The 19,278-nt window shown below is 45.1% G+C and overlaps 1 protein-coding gene across 1 annotated transcript in view; it reads right to left on the bottom strand.

Annotated features, from left to right (window-relative positions):
• Window positions 1-19,278, bottom strand: part of HSPA12A (heat shock protein family A (Hsp70) member 12A) — a 131,699-nt gene that overhangs the window by 68,963 nt on the left and 43,458 nt on the right.

Below are 19,278 nucleotides of genomic sequence, written 5' to 3'. Positions count from 1 at the left end.
ATAAAATGCACACCCCCAGTAATGGCTGATAACAGGGAGAAATAGAATGCACACCTCCCCAGTAATGGCTGATAACAGGGAGTAATAGAATGTACACCTCCACAGTAATGGCTGATAACAGGGAGAAATAGAATGCACACCTCCCCAGTAATGGCTGATAACAGGGAGTAATAGAATGTACACCCCCAGTAATGGCTGATAACAGGGAGAAATAGAATGCACACCTCCCCAGTAATGGCTGATAACAGGGAGTAATAGAATGTACACCTCCACAGTAATGGCTGATAACAGGGAGAAATAGAATGCACACCTCCCCAGTAATGGCTGATAACAGGGAGTAATAGAATGTACACCTCCACAGTAATGGCTGATAACAGGGAGAAATAAAATGTACACCTCCCCAGTAATAAAAAAAAAAAAGAGAAAAAGAGGAACCAGCACGATCTGAAATTGGCATGCATCATATAAAAAGTGAAAATTCACGGATTTATTCCCACTGTACTGTAATAAAAAAAATGAGATTTTTAGCAAATAATTGATCAATTTTTTGAGCCACCCCTGCCAACGTCACGGCAAATCTCAATAGGGGGGTCCTACTCTACATTCTGTATTTCATGTGCCATGCGGCCTCCTAGATAAAGTTAAAAGCAGAACCATAATGGAGCACACATACCTGTAACCTGTATATATAACCTGTATATATAACCTGTATATATAACCTGTATATATAACCTGTATATATAACCTGTATATATAACCTGTATATATAACCTGTATATATAACCTGTATATATAACCTGTATATATAACCTGTATATATAACCTGTATATAGCCGCTTCCATGTTGCAAAAGAGGCACTTGTGGATAGAGACCAGCCCAGGTCCCAGCATGTGGAGCAAGCCCTACACATACCAGGACTATATCAGAACTGACCCTCCCAGTGCCAGACACCAACCATTGATAACCAACCCCGAGTTAGCCCCCCCTTATTAAGAATTTGGCTAAAAAATGATTCCATTCGTTAGATCTTTGTTAGATCCGGTTTGATCAACCAAAACTAACGTTAGATCTCCTCTACAAAATTAGATATTTACGATCTTTTTCAGGGGGGGCTAACCCGTAGCTAGCCCCCCCTCTTTTGAAATTGGCCGTTTTTTGGATGGATTCTGATAGATATTCGTTAGATCCGGTTTGATCAGCAAAAATTAACGTTAGATCTCCTTTCGTTCCCGAGATATTGGGGGTGTCAGGTGGGGGGTTAGCTACGGGTTAGCCCCCCCTCTTTTGAAATTGGCCGTTTTTTGGATGGATTCTGATAGATATTCGTTAGATCCGGTTTGATCAGCAAAAATTAACGTTAGATCTCCTTTCGTTCCCGAGATATTGGGGGTGTCAGGTGGGGGGTTAGCTACGGGTTAGCCCCCCCTCTTTTGAAATTGGCCGTTTTTTGGATGGATTCTGATAGATATTCGTTAGATCCGGTTTGATCAGCAAAAATTAACGTTAGATCTCTTTTCGTTCCCGAGATATTGGGGGTGTCAGGTGGGGGGTTAGCTACGGGTTAGCCCCCCCTCTTTTGAAATTGGCCGTTTTTTGGATGGATTCTGATAGATATTCGTTAGATCCGGTTTGATCAGCAAAAATTAACGTTAGATCTCCTTTCGTTCCCGAGATATTGGGGGTGTCAGGTGGGGGGTTAGCTACGGGTTAGCCCCCCCTCTTTTGAAATTGGCCGTTTTTTGGATGGATTCTGATAGATATTCGTTAGATCCGGTTTGATCAGCAAAAATTAACGTTAGATCTCCTTTCGTTCCCGAGATATTGGGGGTGTCAGGTGGGGGGTTAGCTACGGGTTAGCCCCCCCTCTTTTGAAATTGGCCGTTTTTTGGATGGATTCTGATAGATATTCGTTAGATCCGGTTTGATCAGCAAAAATTAACGTTAGATCTCCTTTCGTTCCCGAGATATTGGGGGTGTCAGGTGGGGGGTTAGCTACGGGTTAGCCCCCCCTCTTTTGAAATTGGCCGTTTTTTGGATGGATTCTGATAGATATTCGTTAGATCCGGTTTGATCAGCAAAAATTAACGTTAGATCTCCTTTCGTTCCCGAGATATTGGGGGTGTCAGGTGGGGGGTTAGCTACGGGTTAGCCCCCCCTCTTTTGAAATTGGCCGTTTTTTGGATGGATTCTGATAGATATTCGTTAGATCCGGTTTGATCAGCAAAAATTAACGTTAGATCTCCTTTCGTTCCCGAGATATTGGGGGTGTCAGGTGGGGGGTTAGCTACGGGTTCGCCCCCCGTCTTTTGAAATTGGCCGTTTTTTGGATGGATTCTGATAGATATTCGTTAGATCCGGTTTGATCAGCAAAAATTAACGTTAGATCTCCTTTCGTTCCCGAGATATTGGGGGTGTCAGGTGGGGGGTTAGCTACGGGTTAGCCCCCCCTCTTTTGAAATTGGCCGTTTTTTGGATGGATTCTGATAGATATTCGTTAGATCCGGTTTGATCAGCAAAAATTAACGTTAGATCTCCTTTCGTTCCCGAGATATTGGGGGTGTCAGGTGGGGGGTTAGCTACGGGTTAGCCCCCCCTCTTTTGAAATTGGCCGTTTTTTGGATGGATTCTGATAGATATTCGTTAGATCCGGTTTGATCAGCAAAAATTAACGTTAGATCTCCTTTCGTTCCCGAGATATTGGGGGTGTCAGGTGGGGGGGTTAGCTACGGGTTAGCCCCCCCTCTTTTGAAATTGGCCGTTTTTTGGATGGATTCTGATAGATATTCGTTAGATCCGGTTTGATCAGCAAAAATTAACGTTAGATCTCCTTTCGTTCCCGAGATATTGGGGGTGTCAGGTGGGGGGTTAGCTACGGGTTAGCCCCCCCTCTTTTGAAATTGGCCGTTTTTTGGATGGATTCTGATAGATATTCGTTAGATCCGGTTTGATCAGCAAAAATTAACGTTAGATCTCCTTTCGTTCCCGAGATATTGGGGGTGTCAGGTGGGGGGTTAGCTACGGGTTAGCCCCCCCTCTTTTGAAATTGGCCGTTTTTTGGATGGATTCTGATAGATATTCGTTAGATCCGGTTTGATCAGCAAAAATTAACGTTAGATCTCCTTTCGTTCCCGAGATATTGGGGGTGTCAGGTGGGGGGTTAGCTACGGGTTAGCCCCCCCTCTTTTGAAATTGGCCGTTTTTTGGATGGATTCTGATAGATATTCGTTAGATCCGGTTTGATCAGCAAAAATTAACGTTAGATCTCCTTTCGTTCCCGAGATATTGGGGGTGTCAGGTGGGGGGTTAGCTACGGGTTAGCCCCCCCTCTTTTGAAATTGGCCGTTTTTTGGATGGATTCTGATAGATATTCGTTAGATCCGGTTTGATCAGCAAAAATTAACGTTAGATCTCCTTTCGTTCCCCAGATATTGGGGGTGTCAGGTGGGGGGTTAGCTACGGGTTAGCCCCCCCTCTTTTGAAATTGGCCGTTTTTTGGATGGATTCTGATAGATATTCGTTAGATCTGGTTTGATCAGCAAAAATTAACGTTAGATCTCCTTTCGTTCCCGAGATATTGGGGGTGTCAGGTGGGGGGTTAGCTACGGGTTAGCCCCCCCTCTTTTGAAATTGGCCGTTTTTTGGATGGATTCTGATAGATATTCGTTAGATCCGGTTTGATCAGCAAAAATTAACGTTAGATCTCCTTTCGTTCCCGAGATATTGGGGGTGTCAGGTGGGGGGTTAGCTACGGGTTAGCCCCCCCTCTTTTGAAATTGGCCGTTTTTTGGATGGATTCTGATAGATATTCGTTAGATCCGGTTTGATCAGCAAAAATTAACGTTAGATCTCCTTTCGTTCCCGAGATATTGGGGGTGTCAGGTGGGGGGTTAGCTACGGGTTAGCCCCCCCTCTTTTGAAATTGGCCGTTTTTTGGATGGATTCTGATAGATATTCGTTAGATCCGGTTTGATCAGCAAAAATTAACGTTAGATCTCCTTTCGTTCCCGAGATATTGGGGGTGTCAGGTGGGGGGATAGCTACGGGTTAGCCCCCCCTCTTTTGAAATTGGCCGTTTTTTGGATGGATTCTGATAGATATTCGTTAGATCCGGTTTGATCAGCAAAAATTAACGTTAGATCTCCTTTCGTTCCCGAGATATTGGGGGTGTCAGGTGGGGGGTTAGCTACGGGTTAGCCCCCCCTCTTTTGAAATTGGCCGTTTTTTGGATGGATTCTGATAGATATTCGTTAGATCCGGTTTGATCAGTAAAAATTAACGTTAGATCTCCTTTCGTTCCCGAGATATTGGGGGTGTCAGGTGGGGGGTTAGCTACGGGTTAGCCCCCCCTCTTTTGAAATTGGCCGTTTTTTGGATGGATTCTGATAGATATTCGTTAGATCCGGTTTGATCAGCAAAAATTAACGTTAGATCTCTTTTCGTTCCCGAGATATTGGGGGTGTCAGGTGGGGGGTTAGCTACGGGTTAGCCCCCCCTCTTTTGAAATTGGCCGTTTTTTGGATGGATTCTGATAGATATTCGTTAGATCCAGTTTGATCAGCAAAAATTAACGTTAGATCTCCTTTCGTTCCCGAGATATTGGGGGTGTCAGGTGGGGGGTTAGCTACGAGTTAGCCCCCCCCTCTTTTGAAATTGGCCGTTTTTTGGATGGATTCTGATAGATATTCATTAGATCCGGTTTGATCAGCAAAAATTAACGTTAGATCTCCTTTCGTTCCCGAGATATTGGGGGTGTCAGGTGGGGGGTTAGCTACGGGTTAGCCCCCCCTCTTTTGAAATTGGCCGTTTTTTGGATGGATTCTGATAGATATTCGTTAGATCCGTTTGAGCAATGGTCCTGAGGTGTAGATGGAGAAGAGGAGGGGTCCAAGGACAGAGCATTGGGGGACACCAACAGAGAGAGTGAAGTGAGGAGGTGGCGAGTGAGTTGGACAATCTAAAAGTTCGGTCAGTGAGTCCTTCTCTTCCCCCGTGATGCCTACAGGCCCTCCTCTTCACAATCATCGCAGCACACTGCCCCCCTTCCCCCGCCACGACATATCGCCAATGAAGTCCTGATGCTGCCCACAATTCGCCCACGCCGAAGTCGCCGCTGCTCAAACGGATCTAGCGAATATCTGAATCCTTAAAAAAAAAGGCACATTTCAAAGTGGGGGGGCTTGTTTTTTGCATAGCAAGTTGTATTTTTCCTTTGCACCACTTTGGGTGCATATAATGTTTTGTATAACTTTTATTTATTTTCAGGAGAGGGAAAATTAAAAAAAAATTAATTACGGTAATGTTTTTGAGTTTTATTATTAGTTAATTTCCTGTGCGGTAAAAGTAACAGAATACCTTTATTCTCCGGGTCAGGTCGGACACACCGATACAAAATTTATGACTTTTTTTTACTACTTTTAAAAAGTAAAACTTTTTTTAAATAATGAGAGAGGATTTTGCCTCGCCGCATGTGCAGCCCCGTAGCGCTTTTATTTTTCTGACTACGGAGCAGTGGGATGCCTCATTTTTTGCTGGAAGAGTTGTAGTTTTTATTCGGACCATTTTGGGGCATATTCGATTTTTTGATCGCGTTTTATGACTTCTTTTTGTGACACAAACAGTGAAACAAATAGAAATTCTGGCTTTTTTTATTTTTTTATAACGTTTACCCTGTGGAATAAATACTAAAATATTTAATTTTTGGAGGTTGGGATCCCAGCTGATGGTAGGACAGCTGGGATCTCACGATTGCTGACAGGGCTAGCCGAGGCTGCCATTCCCCCGCCCGACGTGAAAACTATGGCAGAGGAATAAGGCCCGACTAACTCCGTCGTCAAAAGTCAATGATCGGTCGTCAAGGGGTTAAAAATTCCTGTACATAGACTCTCATTTTTAGGTCCCATTTTTAATCAATTTAATTATCAAAACAATAAATCTTACTTATGTTTTTCACTGTACTAATAAGTAACAGTAATACCTTTCAGAAATAGAGATTTAACAATGGAAACCTGAACGTTTAGGACGCAAAATCCCTGGAATAGAAATAGGACACGTACATTGTAACATCTAGACGGAGGTCCTGAGTTATCGGTGTTTGACTTATACAAAAAAGAGAGAAAATTACTAATGTGACTAGATATAAATGTATTCAAATGTTTAATATCCTAGAATACCAATAATAATTTACAAAAAATATTCACGAAAGATGAAGGCTGTATCTAAAAAATAGGAGGACTGAAAACTCCAAGTGCCAAGCAACTCAAACAAAAGAAAGAAGAACAGTAACACCCCAACACCGATCAGTAAGACCCCAACACCGATCAGTAAGACCCCAACACCGATCAGTAAGACCCCAACACCGATCAGTAAGACCCCAACACCGATCAGTAAGACCCCAACACCGATCAGTAAGACCCCAACACCGATCAGTAAGACCCCAACACCAATCAGTAACACCCCAACACCAATCAGTAAGACCCCAACACCGATCAGTAAGACCCCAACACCGATCAGTAACACCCCAACACCGATCAGTAACACCCCAACACCGATCAGTAACACCCCAACACCGATCAGTAAGACCCCAACACCAATCAGTAACACCCCAACACCGATCAGTAAGACCCCAACACCAATCAGTAACACCCCAACACCGATCAGTAACACCCCAACACCGATCAGTAACACCCCAACACCGATCAGTAACACCCCAACACCGGTGTAACACTCAACCATAAAACCCAACACTGGGGTGTTACTGTTCTTCTTTCCTTTGTTTGAGTTACTTTGCACTCATGGGAATTTTCAGTCTTTCTATTCTTTAGATACAGCCTTCATCTTTCGTGAATATTTATTGTAAATTATTATTTGTATTCTATGATATTAAACATATTTGAATAAATTAATCTCCATTTCCCTAGTTTTTCTCCACTCATACAAAAACCCTACTTATGAATGGAGGAACTGTCTTTGGATAGAATTGCGTGGCGGTCAGAGCGCTCCGAGGCTGGCTTAGCTGCTAGTGCTGTAGCTGTGCTCAGCCTGTGAGGAGCTTGGCAAGCGCTGCTGTGTGTCACTGCCTCCTAAGCGTCCTGACCCAGACTGCAGATGTGGGATCAGTTTAGACAGCAGCAGCCCTCCTGTAGGTGAGCGGAGTGATGAGGGATCAGTTCAGACAGCAGCAGCCCTCCTGTAGGTGAGCGGAGTGATGAGGGATCAGTTCAGACAGCAGCAGCCCTCCTGTAGGTGAGTGGAGTGATGAGGGATCAGTTCAGACAGCAGCAGCCCTCCTGTAGGTGAGTGGAGTGATGAGGGATCAGTTCAGACAGCAGCAGCCCTCCTGTAGGTGAGTGGAGTGATGTGGGATCAGTTCAGACAGCAGCAGCCCTCCTGTAGGTGAGTGGAGTGATGAGGGATCAGTTTAGACAGCAGCAGCCCTCCTGTAGGTGAGTGGAGTGATGAGGGATCAGTTCAGACAGCAGCAGCCCTCCTGTAGGTGAGTGGAGTGATGAGGGATCAGTTCAGACAGCAGCAGCCCTCCTGTAGGTGAGCGGAGTGATGAGGGATCAGTTCAGACAGCAGCAGCCCTCCTGTAGGTGAGTGGAGTGATGAGGGATCAGTTCAGACAGCAGCAGCCCTCCTGTAGGTGAGTGGAGTGATGAGGGATCAGTTCAGACAGCAGCAGCCCTCCTGTAGGTGAGTGGAGTGATGAGGGATCAGTTCAGACAGCAGCAGCCCTCCTGTAGGTGAGTGGAGTGATGAGGGATCAGTTCAGACAGCAGCAGCCCTCCTGTAGGTGAGTGGAGTGATGAGGGATCAGTTCAGACAGCAGCAGCCCTCCTGTAGGTGAGTGGAGTGATGAGGGATCAGTTCAGACAGCAGCAGCCCTCCTGTAGGTGAGTGGAGTGATGTGGGATCAGTTCAGACAGCAGCAGCCCTCCTGTAGGTGAGTGGAGTGATGTGGGATCAGTTCAGACAGCAGCAGCCCTCCTGTAGGTGAGTGGAGTGATGAGGGATCAGTTTAGACAGCAGCAGCCCTCCTGTAGGTGAGTGGAGTGATGAGGGATCAGTTCAGACAGCAGCAGCCCTCCTGTAGGTGAGTGGAGTGATGAGGGATCAGTTCAGACAGCAGCAGCCCTCCTGTAGGTGAGCGGAGTGATGAGGGATCAGTTCAGACAGCAGCAGCCCTCCTGTAGGTGAGTGGAGTGATGAGGGATCAGTTCAGACAGCAGCAGCCCTCCTGTAGGTGAGTGGAGTGATGAGGGATCAGTTCAGACAGCAGCAGCCCTCCTGTAGGTGAGTGGAGTGATGTGGGATCAGTTCAGACAGCAGCAGCCCTCCTGTAGGTGAGTGGAGTGATGAGGGATCAGTTCAGACAGCAGCAGCCCTCCTGTAGGTGAGTGGAGTGATGAGGGATCAGTTCAGACAGCAGCAGCCCTCCTGTAGGTGAGTGGAGTGATGAGGGATCAGTTCAGACAGCAGCAGCCCTCCTGTAGGTGAGTGGAGTGATGAGGGATCAGTTCAGACAGCAGCAGCTCTCCTGTAGGTGAGTGGAGTGATGAGGGATCAGTTCAGACAGCAGCAGCCCTCCTGTAGGTGAGCGGAGTGATGAGGGATCAGTTCAGACAGCAGCAGCCCTCCTGTAGGTGAGCGGAGTGATGAGCTCCTGCTGCCATGTGAGTCATATTGCTGTGCAGCAGGGGGTGAGCAGTGGGACTCAAGACACACAGGAGAGCAAAATGAATGCAACATTACTGACTTTGGGGGCATTATTGCTTAAGATGGGGGTATGTGAGGGTTATTATTTGTATTACATCTATTGTCATTTCGAAATCCATGCACATTTAATTTTTTTTGTTTCTTCTTGGTTGGTATAGTGTGGCAGTGAAAGCCACTGAGATTTGCATACTAACCTGTACTGTATTTATATGCAGAGTCTATAGACTATTGTAAGTGCCTTCAAATTGCCCCTTACAATTGCCACAGATGTCCACTAGATTTCCTTTTCTTCCATGATCGGCGTGATATCACGGGCATGGCTAGCACTGCGGCCAAACTCCTGATAGAGCTAGCAGCCAGCCAAACAGCAACCAGCCAATTAGGAGCACGGTCACATTGCTCTCCCCTTTTCTCCCCAATGCCAGTGAGCCAGATTAAGCGGAAGAAATAAAAATCCAGTGGATGGTTGTCGGGATAACTTGGGGGCACATACAGAATCTGTAGATCTTGCATCTATATACAAGTAAATATATATGCCCCCTCCCTGCCCACTTATGAAATAGAAAAGTTAAGTTACTCTTTGAGAATTAATTGATATTCCTCTTTTTTTTCCTTATTGCTTTTGACATAGAACTAATTTTGAAATGTAGTTTGGTTTCAGTTACAGTATATGAGAACGGTCTGTAAATGCACTTAGTGTAGGTTGAGTTCACAAGGGCATCGTATAGTTATATTCAGCTTCTCTGTCCAAAGGAGAGGCTGGACAGAACCAAATAGAATAGTTTGCTTCCCTGTATGCTTGAACGGGGCCAGTAACTTACTGAACTGCTAGTGCTCAAATATTAGCACGTTTTTTTCATACTCGCAGGCCTTTTTCCCCCCTGTTTTAAAGCAGCCTTAACATTTATAGTGCGAGCAGTTCAGAAGGCTTGTATCCTTATTCAAGTTATCGGGGAAGCAAAAGTCTTTGTTTTGTTGTATTCAGCCTCTTATTTGTGACAGAGGAGCTGAATGAATCCCCCTGACCCCCAGCCTTAGCTTTATAAGAAGTGCTGTAAAGAATAGCTAAACTTTCAAACCAGTTTAACTCTATTGGCTTCCCCACCCTCATTATAACTTACCTTAGTCCTGCCAGTTGTGTGCTCCTGGACTGTGGTATCACCCATGGTTCTTGCCTTTCACACCCGCTCTGTCTCCCTGACATCCACCCAACATTTTCTCTGGCAAGTGTTTACATGTGTACTTACCCAAGATGGCATCAGCCCCAATCGGAGACTTCCTTTCCTCTGAAATCTGATTAGCAATAAGGAAAGGAAGGCTCTGATCCCTTCTGGTGCAATCTTGGGTGACTACATACAGTATGTAGTCACCAGCAAGAGGAAATATCTGGTGGACATTGGGGAGACAGAGTGTGATGCAGCAGCCAGGAGCGCTGTACTGCTGCAGGACTAAGTAAAGTTATAACAACAATAACAACAAGGCCCAAGGAGACAATAGAGGTAAACTTGCTTAAGAGTTTAGCTACTCTTTACAGAGCGATTGTCTTTACTCATTTGTTATACCTGTAAACAGGAAAAACTACATTTTAACATATATTACAACTTCTGAATTCCCACATAGTTTGTTTGGGTCTACCGTTTTTACAGAGTAGCTCATGTCGTCATAAACTTCCCAACAACTGTCCTTTCTTCTACAATATGAAATGTAATGGTTTCCTTGAACATGCATTATAATGGCTCCTACTGTGTACCGTATATGTGATATGATCACTTGAGTGGGGAATTCAGAGATCCGTCGCTTTATCGGTAAACCAACACATGGCTCTATTATAAGATGTGGTCCTGGTTTGTAGATAATTGTAGCACGTTCGCTGCAGTTGGGTGTACATGGTTTATTAATGAGCTTAGATGAAATTTGCATAGCACGCTCAAAACCATGTTTTACATCATTAGTGTTGATTGGCCAAAAGATATTGCATCGTTCTTTGTTGTTTTTACATGTCACATTTTGACATGTAGATATTTCTGTTAAACTGGGGATGTCTTTTAAAAACACTTCTACTGTATGGCCAATGTAATTTTCTGCATCCAAACTTGTAATTATTATTATTATTATTATTTATTATTCCACCTAGAAGTGTGTAGCTTCTGTAATTTTCCAGTATCAACTGAGCTCTCTTTCTGTACATGTTTTGATTTGACCCAAATTCCACAAAATACTTAACAGCACCCAAAAATGGGTTTTCTGAGTTAGTTATGAAGTTTCTGTATGAGTCATAATCAACAAACATGGTTGACAAACTATGCAGCAGTGAGTCAAATGGGCAAGTATTATTGACCTTATAAACATTATTATTTATATTAATGGTGATCAAGAGATTCCCATTGCGCAGGATACCTAAAGGTTTTCGTGTACAAGGATCATCAATTATTTGACATATATTTGGATACGGCGTTAAATATGTTGGTCTCTTCTTGAAAGGTATGTTCAGTGGGGAAAGTAAATCCTTGGACTTCAACGACTTGTTATCACCTTCATTTTGTGCTATGGGAGTATGTACAATTTTCAGTTGAGAGTTGGTTTTACCCCGCCAACATTCTTCTTCCCTAAGCTCTACCACACTCTGTTCTGTGTTCCTACTTTCAAAAACACTTGTTTTTCATAGCTTGTTGAAGGGGCAGGAGAGTGTCTGTCAGCTTCTTTATGTGTTCACTAACCACTTCTTTTTCATGACTTTTTTCCTGCTGCCCATGTTTGTCTTTGGCAGATTCATCGATGACCTCTTCCTTTTCCAATGTTACTAAACTGTTACTTTCTGTGACATGTACAGCAGCTGCTATTTTTGAGCGCCCACACAGAGCACTTAAATGCAATGCAACAAATTTGTTAACTCGCATTGGAGTTTGAATATGCTGAAGAATGGAGTTCTTCAAAAGGCCAAAATCTCCCTCAATTGATGCAGAAGAGGCTGTTTTATTTGGTGATTGAAAAACTGGTTGCATCACAGATGTCCAAATAGGAAAATACTTCAGAAGGTGAAGTAGTTTATGAGAAAAATCTGGACAGAAGTAAGGGTTTGGCTGTTCCCCCTGTTCTAGACTTGCAGTTTCTGCTTCTTGCACAATGTCATTTAGCCAACCTGACAGTGGCTCACTATAGCTCTTTTCATTTTCATCACTCAGCATTTCAGTCTCCTGACAATTCTCCATATACTCATCAATAATTCTCAAATTCCCAGTCTCTATGCAATGGCAAAGGTATGCCTTTGATGATTTATATTTTGATGTTTCACGATCACTGACGTTACCTGTTGTCTCAGATACACAAAGAATAAAGGTACTGAGAACAAGCTGTTTAAGAATGTCAAATGATTCACACTTCACCAGAAGTCCAACACATCGTATATAGAACTTCCTCACAAGTTTTGCATTTTTTGGAAAGCACTTCCACCGACATACAGTTTTAATCAGGTGGGCAACATCTCCTCGTATATAGCATTTTGGTTTTTCACTTTTATTGCCAAGTAGGAGGAACAAGCAAGTCCTCAAGTATGTGTTAAGGCTACAGTCATTTAGAGCTCGTGACAATGCACCAAGTAGTGCATGAGAAAAGTCGCAGACACATTCTTTAGCAATGTCTGTACATCCTTTATGCATTTTTCCAGCCAAAACGTTATAGTTGGAGTATATTGAGTTTCACTCAACATTTGAGATACACTCATTTGTGTATTCTCAAAGTTAATAACAATCTCATATAAAAAAATATGAGCAGACAATTTATTTTCTCGTTTTATTTTGAATACCAAACTCCCTGTGGCATCTACTTGAATGCGAGGGAGGCAATGCTTTGAACAATACTTCTTAAAAATATATATTTGTTCCTTTGACCAATAATGAACAAAAAAACCATCATATGAGATAGTATGGATATCTCCTGCATACTTATGAGTACTCTTCATCTGAGACAGTGATAAAACTGGATCTTTCAACTTTGGTGTACCAAACATCCTATCCATAGCTTCTTGCCTAGCATCTTGACAAATTCTTAGTGATGGTATGGTTGGTGGTTCCTTTTCTCCAAATGCTATTTCGGAATCAATTGTTTCTCGTCTCCAATTGTAGGGTAAAGTTTTTAACATTTCTTCTCCAAGTTTCCTTCTCTTCTCACCTCTCAACTGATTTTTTTTGGAATGTGGTATGGGTCTTGTGTCAGGTGCTCGAACATGAAGAATTAAAGGGTGTCCCAGATCAGGTTCCTCTTCTGCATAAATATGCACTGCTGCTTTGCACTCTGTGCAATGCCCATCTGCAGTTAAGAACTTTCTTGCTTTGTTTTCACCCACACAAACTTTGTTCCTCTTAAAGGAGAAGGCACATGGGAGTCCATGCTGTTTATAAAGAACCTCTGTGATAATAGAAGTCCATGCATGTTTTTTGAGCACCATGCGCCTCTTTTTGCTGTCACCCTCATTATAGAACACAGTTTTGGGCTTGATCTCTAAGTATTGGTTATAAGGGATTAATACATGCCATAGAAGTGTTGGTTCTTGTCCCTGTGTGCGCACAAAGCCACCCTCTGAAGAGTGTTCCTCTGGAGAGTTTTCATCAGATGTGCTTGTGTCAGGCCACAACTCATTCATTTCTGTATCTTTGGATTGAGGCAAGATGTTATGTTCCATACGTAAGTACATCTGCAAATCATACCTATTTTGAAATACATAGTCATGTATCTGTTTGGGTTTAAATATAGCCTTGGAAGTTTCTGATTCTTCCATCAAGGAGCTATATTTCTGCAAGGCGGGGTGAGAACATACTTCCCTCCAGATAGGATCAGAGGCTGACTTCAACTGTCCATTAGCATTGAAAATGCCAGGATAAGATTTTAATGTTTTTTTTAATGTCTGACTATCAATAGAGGGTTTTCGTGGCATCTAAAAACAAAAATAGGTAAACATTAGAATGGATAAGCTACTATGTTTTTTTCTTGTCACTAATCAGATATTACAACCTATATGTCTAGTTTCAAATAAACATTACTGCATGTAACATGGAAAGTGATCCTCGCCAATACACCATGGACATCTCAGTGTTTTGGTTGGAATTTCATTGTAATTTGAACTGTCATCAAAAAATAGATTTTGTTTAACAGGTACCGCAACCTTTTTTTTTAATTAATTTATGTTGTTTAAATTCTGTCATGCTGTGGCTGCTGGCCACAGCATGACCGTAACGTATGTGTGGCAGTGCGGCGTGACATCAGTTCCCCAACGCCACTTGGCACATTTTCCTATTGTGCACTTATGTGCTTAAGGGCTAGAACACACAAACGAGTTTTGACGGGCGAATTCGTCCATCAAAATTCGTTCTAAATTCGCCTGCAATGCTGCCCTATGGGGCAGCACACACGGACGAATTTAAGCGGGTGTCATACATGGCGATATCGTGTTCAATATCGCCGCTATTTGGTCATAGCGGCGATATTGCACAGCAATCGCCACGTGTGACATCCCGACGCCGATTGTCGCAAGGTTTCTGAAGTTCCCAAACCTTGCGAGTGGGGTAAAACGCCGCATCGCCCCGTGTGACGCGGCGATGCGACGGCAGCAGAGACTCCTCTGAGCTATTCCTATGGAGCGGAAGCTCCCAGGAGTCTCCGCCCCCATCGCGTGACGTCACACGCGACCGGTCCGCCTCCATCTTCTCACCATCGGCTTGCAAGGTGTCAGTGTGTGACACCTCGCAGCCATCGGCGGGCCGATGCGCGTGGCCGCGGCATCGCCTGCGATGCTGCGGTCGCGTCGCTATGTGTGACGCCCACTTTAATTCTCGTCGGCGCCCAACTAGGCGCCGACGAGAATTATCAGTTGCATGCAGCTGATTTCTGAGTTCGCCCAGCGCTGTGAATCAAAGTGCCAGGAGGCTCAGAAACGGCGCCAGCAAAACGCCCGGCATGAGCGTCTGTGTTCATCCAGCGTACTCGCCGGGTGAGTACGCTGGAAGAACACATACGCTCGTGTGTTCGAGCCCTTAGGTGGGATTTAATTTCCTAAGGCTCCTTTCAGATTGCGTTTTTCCCTATGTCCACAGGTCCCGTCGGGGCATCCATCTGGACCGCCCCTCCCCCACTTTGCAAAGTGTGCTCCGGACGCATGCGCTCGACAGGGCCATTCACTGTTATGGAGCGCACTGCGTTACCGTGTGCTCTGTTTTGTGCCATTTTTTGCACATTTACGTTTCTGCAGACGGACACCCGAACGTAGTGAGCTCTCTACATCCATTCTCCTGCTGCCATCCATATCTGCATACATTGATCAGCAGATCCATACACACACTCATGCACAGATAAAGATAGGACAATTACACACAGTAGATCAGACCTTCCTGCATAGAAATATGCCATACATAGGAAATCAATACCTACCTGCACATTTAGTGAACACACTTGTACCAGAATGTGTTTCTCTGCCTGCTCTTATGACTGAAGTGAAAATGAACATCCAAAGAAAAGGTCACACACAGGGTCAGACAGGGTGGGATCAAAATCACTCAAAAGTTGATACATTGTGTTGATAAAACTACATGCACATGTAAAAGGAGCTAAGGCTATGTCGACACTTTGCTTTTTACCTGCTTTTTACCTGCTTTTTTGCTGCTTTTTCAACTGCAGCGTTTAATGCCAAAATGGATGTGTTCTGCTTTTCAAGCAAAGTCTATGGGAATTTTGGTTTCTTGTGCACACTATGCAGTTCAAACTGCAGCCTTTTTGTTGCAGAACTTTGGTCAAAAACTCAGCTTTGCACTGCAAAACCCAAATGGCAAAAACAACTGACATGTGAATTGTTTTTGCCATTTGGGTTTTGCACTGCAAAGCTGAGTTTTTGACCAAAGTTCTGCCACAAAAAGGCTGCAGTTTGAACTGCATAGTGTGCACAAGAAACCAAAATTCCCATAGACTTTGCTGGAAAAGCAGGCAGATCTCACCAGCGACCAGTGACCAGCCCCCAGCCAGCAGCGACGTGCAAGCAACGCTGCGCTTGCACGGAGCCGGCGTCTGGAAGCTGCGGACACTGGTAACTAAGGTAAACATCGGGTATGGTTACCCGATGTTTACCTTAGTTACCAGCGCACACCGCTTAGGCTGCTTTCACACATCCGGATTTTTGCTCTGCGGCACAATACGGCGTTCTGCAGAAAAACCGCAACCGGCTTTTGTAACGCCGGTTGCGTTTTTTTTTGCATAGACTTACATTAGTGCCGTATTGTGCCGCAGGGGCTTGCGTTCGGTCCGGTTTTGGCCGCATGCGGCAGATTTAGCCGATGCCGCTGCCGGATCGAACGTTCCCTGCAACGTTTTTTGCTCCGGCAAAAAACACCGCATCGCGCCGCATCCGTCCGCTGCGGCGCATTTTTCAATGCATACCTATGGAGGCCGGATGCAGCGCGATGCGGAAAAAAACGCATCCGGTCGCCGCATGCGTTTTTTTTCCACTGCGCATGCTCAGTAGCATGCCGCAACCGGAAAAAAACGGACGGGCCGCATGTAAAAACTTATGCAAAGGATGCGGTGTTTTCGCCGCATTCGTTGCATAGTTTTCACAGCCGTATTGAGCCGCAGGGCTCAAACCGGATGTGTGAAAGTAGCCTTAGCTTAGTGTGTGCAGGGAGCAGGAGCCGGCACCAGCAGCGTGAGAGCTGCGGAGGCTGGTAACGAAGTTAATATATCGGGTAACCACCTTGGTTACCCGATGTTTACCTTGGTTACAGCTTACCGCAGGCTGTCAGACGCCGGCTCCTGCTCCCTGCACATTCAGGATTGTTGCTGTCTCGCTGTCACACACAGCGATGTGCGCTTATCAGCGGGAGAGCAACAATAAAAAAACGAACCAGGGCTGTGTGTAACGAGCAGCGATCTCACAGCAGGGGCCAGATCCAGTGTCACACACAGCGAGATCGCTAATGAGGTCACAAAAACCGTGACTCAGCAGCGATCTCAGTAGCGATCTCGCTCTGTGTGAAGCACCCCTAAACAACTTACCAGCAATCCCAACAACGATACAACCTGATAGGGATCACTGGTAAGTTGCTAGGAGGTTGCTGGTGAGATGTCACACAGTCAGACCTAAGCGACGCTTCAGCGATCCCACCAGCAACCTGACCTGGCAGGGATCGCTGGAGCATCGCTACATGGGTTGCTGGTGAGCTGCCATACAGGCAGATCTCACCAGCAAGTGACCAGCCCCCAGCCAGCAGCGACGTGGAAGCGATGCTGTGCTTGGTAACTAAGGTAAATATCGGGTAACTAACCCGATATTTACCTTGGTTACCAGTGCACACCGCTTAGCGCTGGCTCCCTGCACACCTAGCCACAGTACACATCGGGTTAATTACTTGATGTGTCCTGCATCTACGTGTGCAGGGAGCAGGAGCCGGCACTGACAGTGTGAGAGCGGCGGATGCTGGTAACGAAGGTAAATATCAGGTAACCAAGGGAAGTGCTTCTTGGTTACCCGATGTTTACCATGGTTACCAGCGTCCGCAGAAGCCGGCTCCTGCTCACTGCACATTCAGTTGTTGCTCTGTCGCTGTCACACACAGTGATGAGCGCTTCACAGCGGGAGAGCAACAACTAAAAAATGGTCCAGGACATTCAGCAACAACCAATGACCTCACAGCAGGGGCCAGGTTGTTGTTGGATGTCACACACAGCAACATCGCTAGCAAGTTGTGCCTCAGCAGCGAGGTTGCTAGCGATGTTGCTAGCGATGTTGCTTAGTGTGACGTGGCTTTTAGGCTAAGTTCACACTGCTTAAATATGACACCTGTTTTGTCTGAACCGGAATTAAACTCTGAATGTGGTAGTGCAGGGGTTCCTTGGTGTCTCCTGCTGGCGGGGTCTCCCCTCCAGTGTCCTATGCCGGGGAAATGCCAGGGAACCACAGACAAAGCCTGCAGTACAAGACCCACAGGTAGCCGACAGCAAGGGAGGCCATGAGTACCCGTGCTGCTGCAGCGAAGCGGGAGGACGATGTGCAGGGGAGCACTGCTCACCGGCATCCCTCTGTTGTGGTGCTGTAAGGATTCCCTGAGCTTTCCCGCTGGCAGGGTGACATCACCCCACCAGCGTTCTGCAGCCTGGGGAAATCCCAGGGAAACCCCTTCAGCACCATACATCACATGCTCACATTGGATTACAGAACAGGTACTACCAGGGGTCAAGTTCTGGGAAAAAAATGTGGGAACTCACCGAAGATTTCCTACTTGCCCCCACTCTGATCAGAGTTACACTAACATCGTAATGAAATAATACTGCCATACTGTGACTGAATAAACCGCATGCAAAGACCAATATTACCCCTATACAGTGACCATAGATAAGCAGAAACTAGCTACACGGCGCTCTGCAGACCGCAGTAGTGATTATGTTACCTTTAGTCCTCTTTCACATGATCATATGTGTATTGCGCGCATTAAAAATGCAGCGATGTCACTGCGTATTTACCGTCGTATTTCACGCAGCCTAGTGATTTGTATTAATTGGGCTACGAAATATGCTACAAAATAGAACATGCCGTATTTGTTTTTCACGCATTTAACGCATATGAGAATAAACCCATCGGTTTCAATGGGTATATTTCATCGTGAAATACACATGCGTGAAAAACACAGCGTATTACACGACAAAAATAAGATCATGTGAAAGAGGCCTTATATCCATCCAATGGTCACATGCAACGTTTGCTGTTACTGGGGTCATTTGCTCTTCCTATTTCTAGTCCAAACCGCCACAATGATTTTTCCCAGCCTCTACTTGTCTCTGTAGTATTTTGTATTCAGACAGCTACGGGTTAGACCCCCCAGAAAAAGAGCGTAAATATCTCGGGAACGAAAGGAGATCTAACGTTAATTTTTGCTGATCAAACCGGATCTAACGAATATCTATCAGAATCCATCCAAAAAACGGCCAATTTCAAAAGAGGGGGGGCTAACCCGTAGCTAACCCCCCACCTGACACCCCCAATATCTCGAGAACGAAAGGAGATCTAACGTTAATTTTTGCTGATCAAACCGGATCTAACGAATATCTATCAGAATCCATCCAAAAAACGGCCAATTTCAAAAGAGGGGGGGCTAACCCGTAGCTAACCCCCCACCTGACACCCCCAATATCTCGGGAACGAAAGGAGATCTAACGTTAATTTTTGCTGATCAAACCGGATCTAACGAATATCTATCAGAATCCATCCAAAAAACGGCCAATTTCAAAAGAGGGGGGGCTAACCCGTAGCTAACCCCCCACCTGACACCCCCAATATCTCGGGAACGAAAGGAGATCTAACGTTAATTTTTGCTGATCAAACCGGATCTAACGAATATCTATCAGAATCCATCCAAAAAACGGCCAATTTCAAAAGAGGGGGGGCTAACCCGTAGCTAACCCCCCACCTGACACCCCCAATATCTCGGGAACGAAAGGAGATCTAACGTTAATTTTTGCTGATCAAACCGGATCTAACGAATATCTATCAGAATCCATCCAAAAAACGGCCAATTTCAAAAGAGGGG

The sequence above is a fragment of the Anomaloglossus baeobatrachus genome, chromosome 5 (genome assembly GCF_048569485.1).
Source record: "Anomaloglossus baeobatrachus isolate aAnoBae1 chromosome 5, aAnoBae1.hap1, whole genome shotgun sequence".
Classification (NCBI taxonomy): domain Eukaryota; kingdom Metazoa; phylum Chordata; class Amphibia; order Anura; family Aromobatidae; genus Anomaloglossus; species Anomaloglossus baeobatrachus.
Note: the sequence above shows the minus strand (reverse complement) of the source record. Positions and strands in the feature narration are given on the sequence as shown.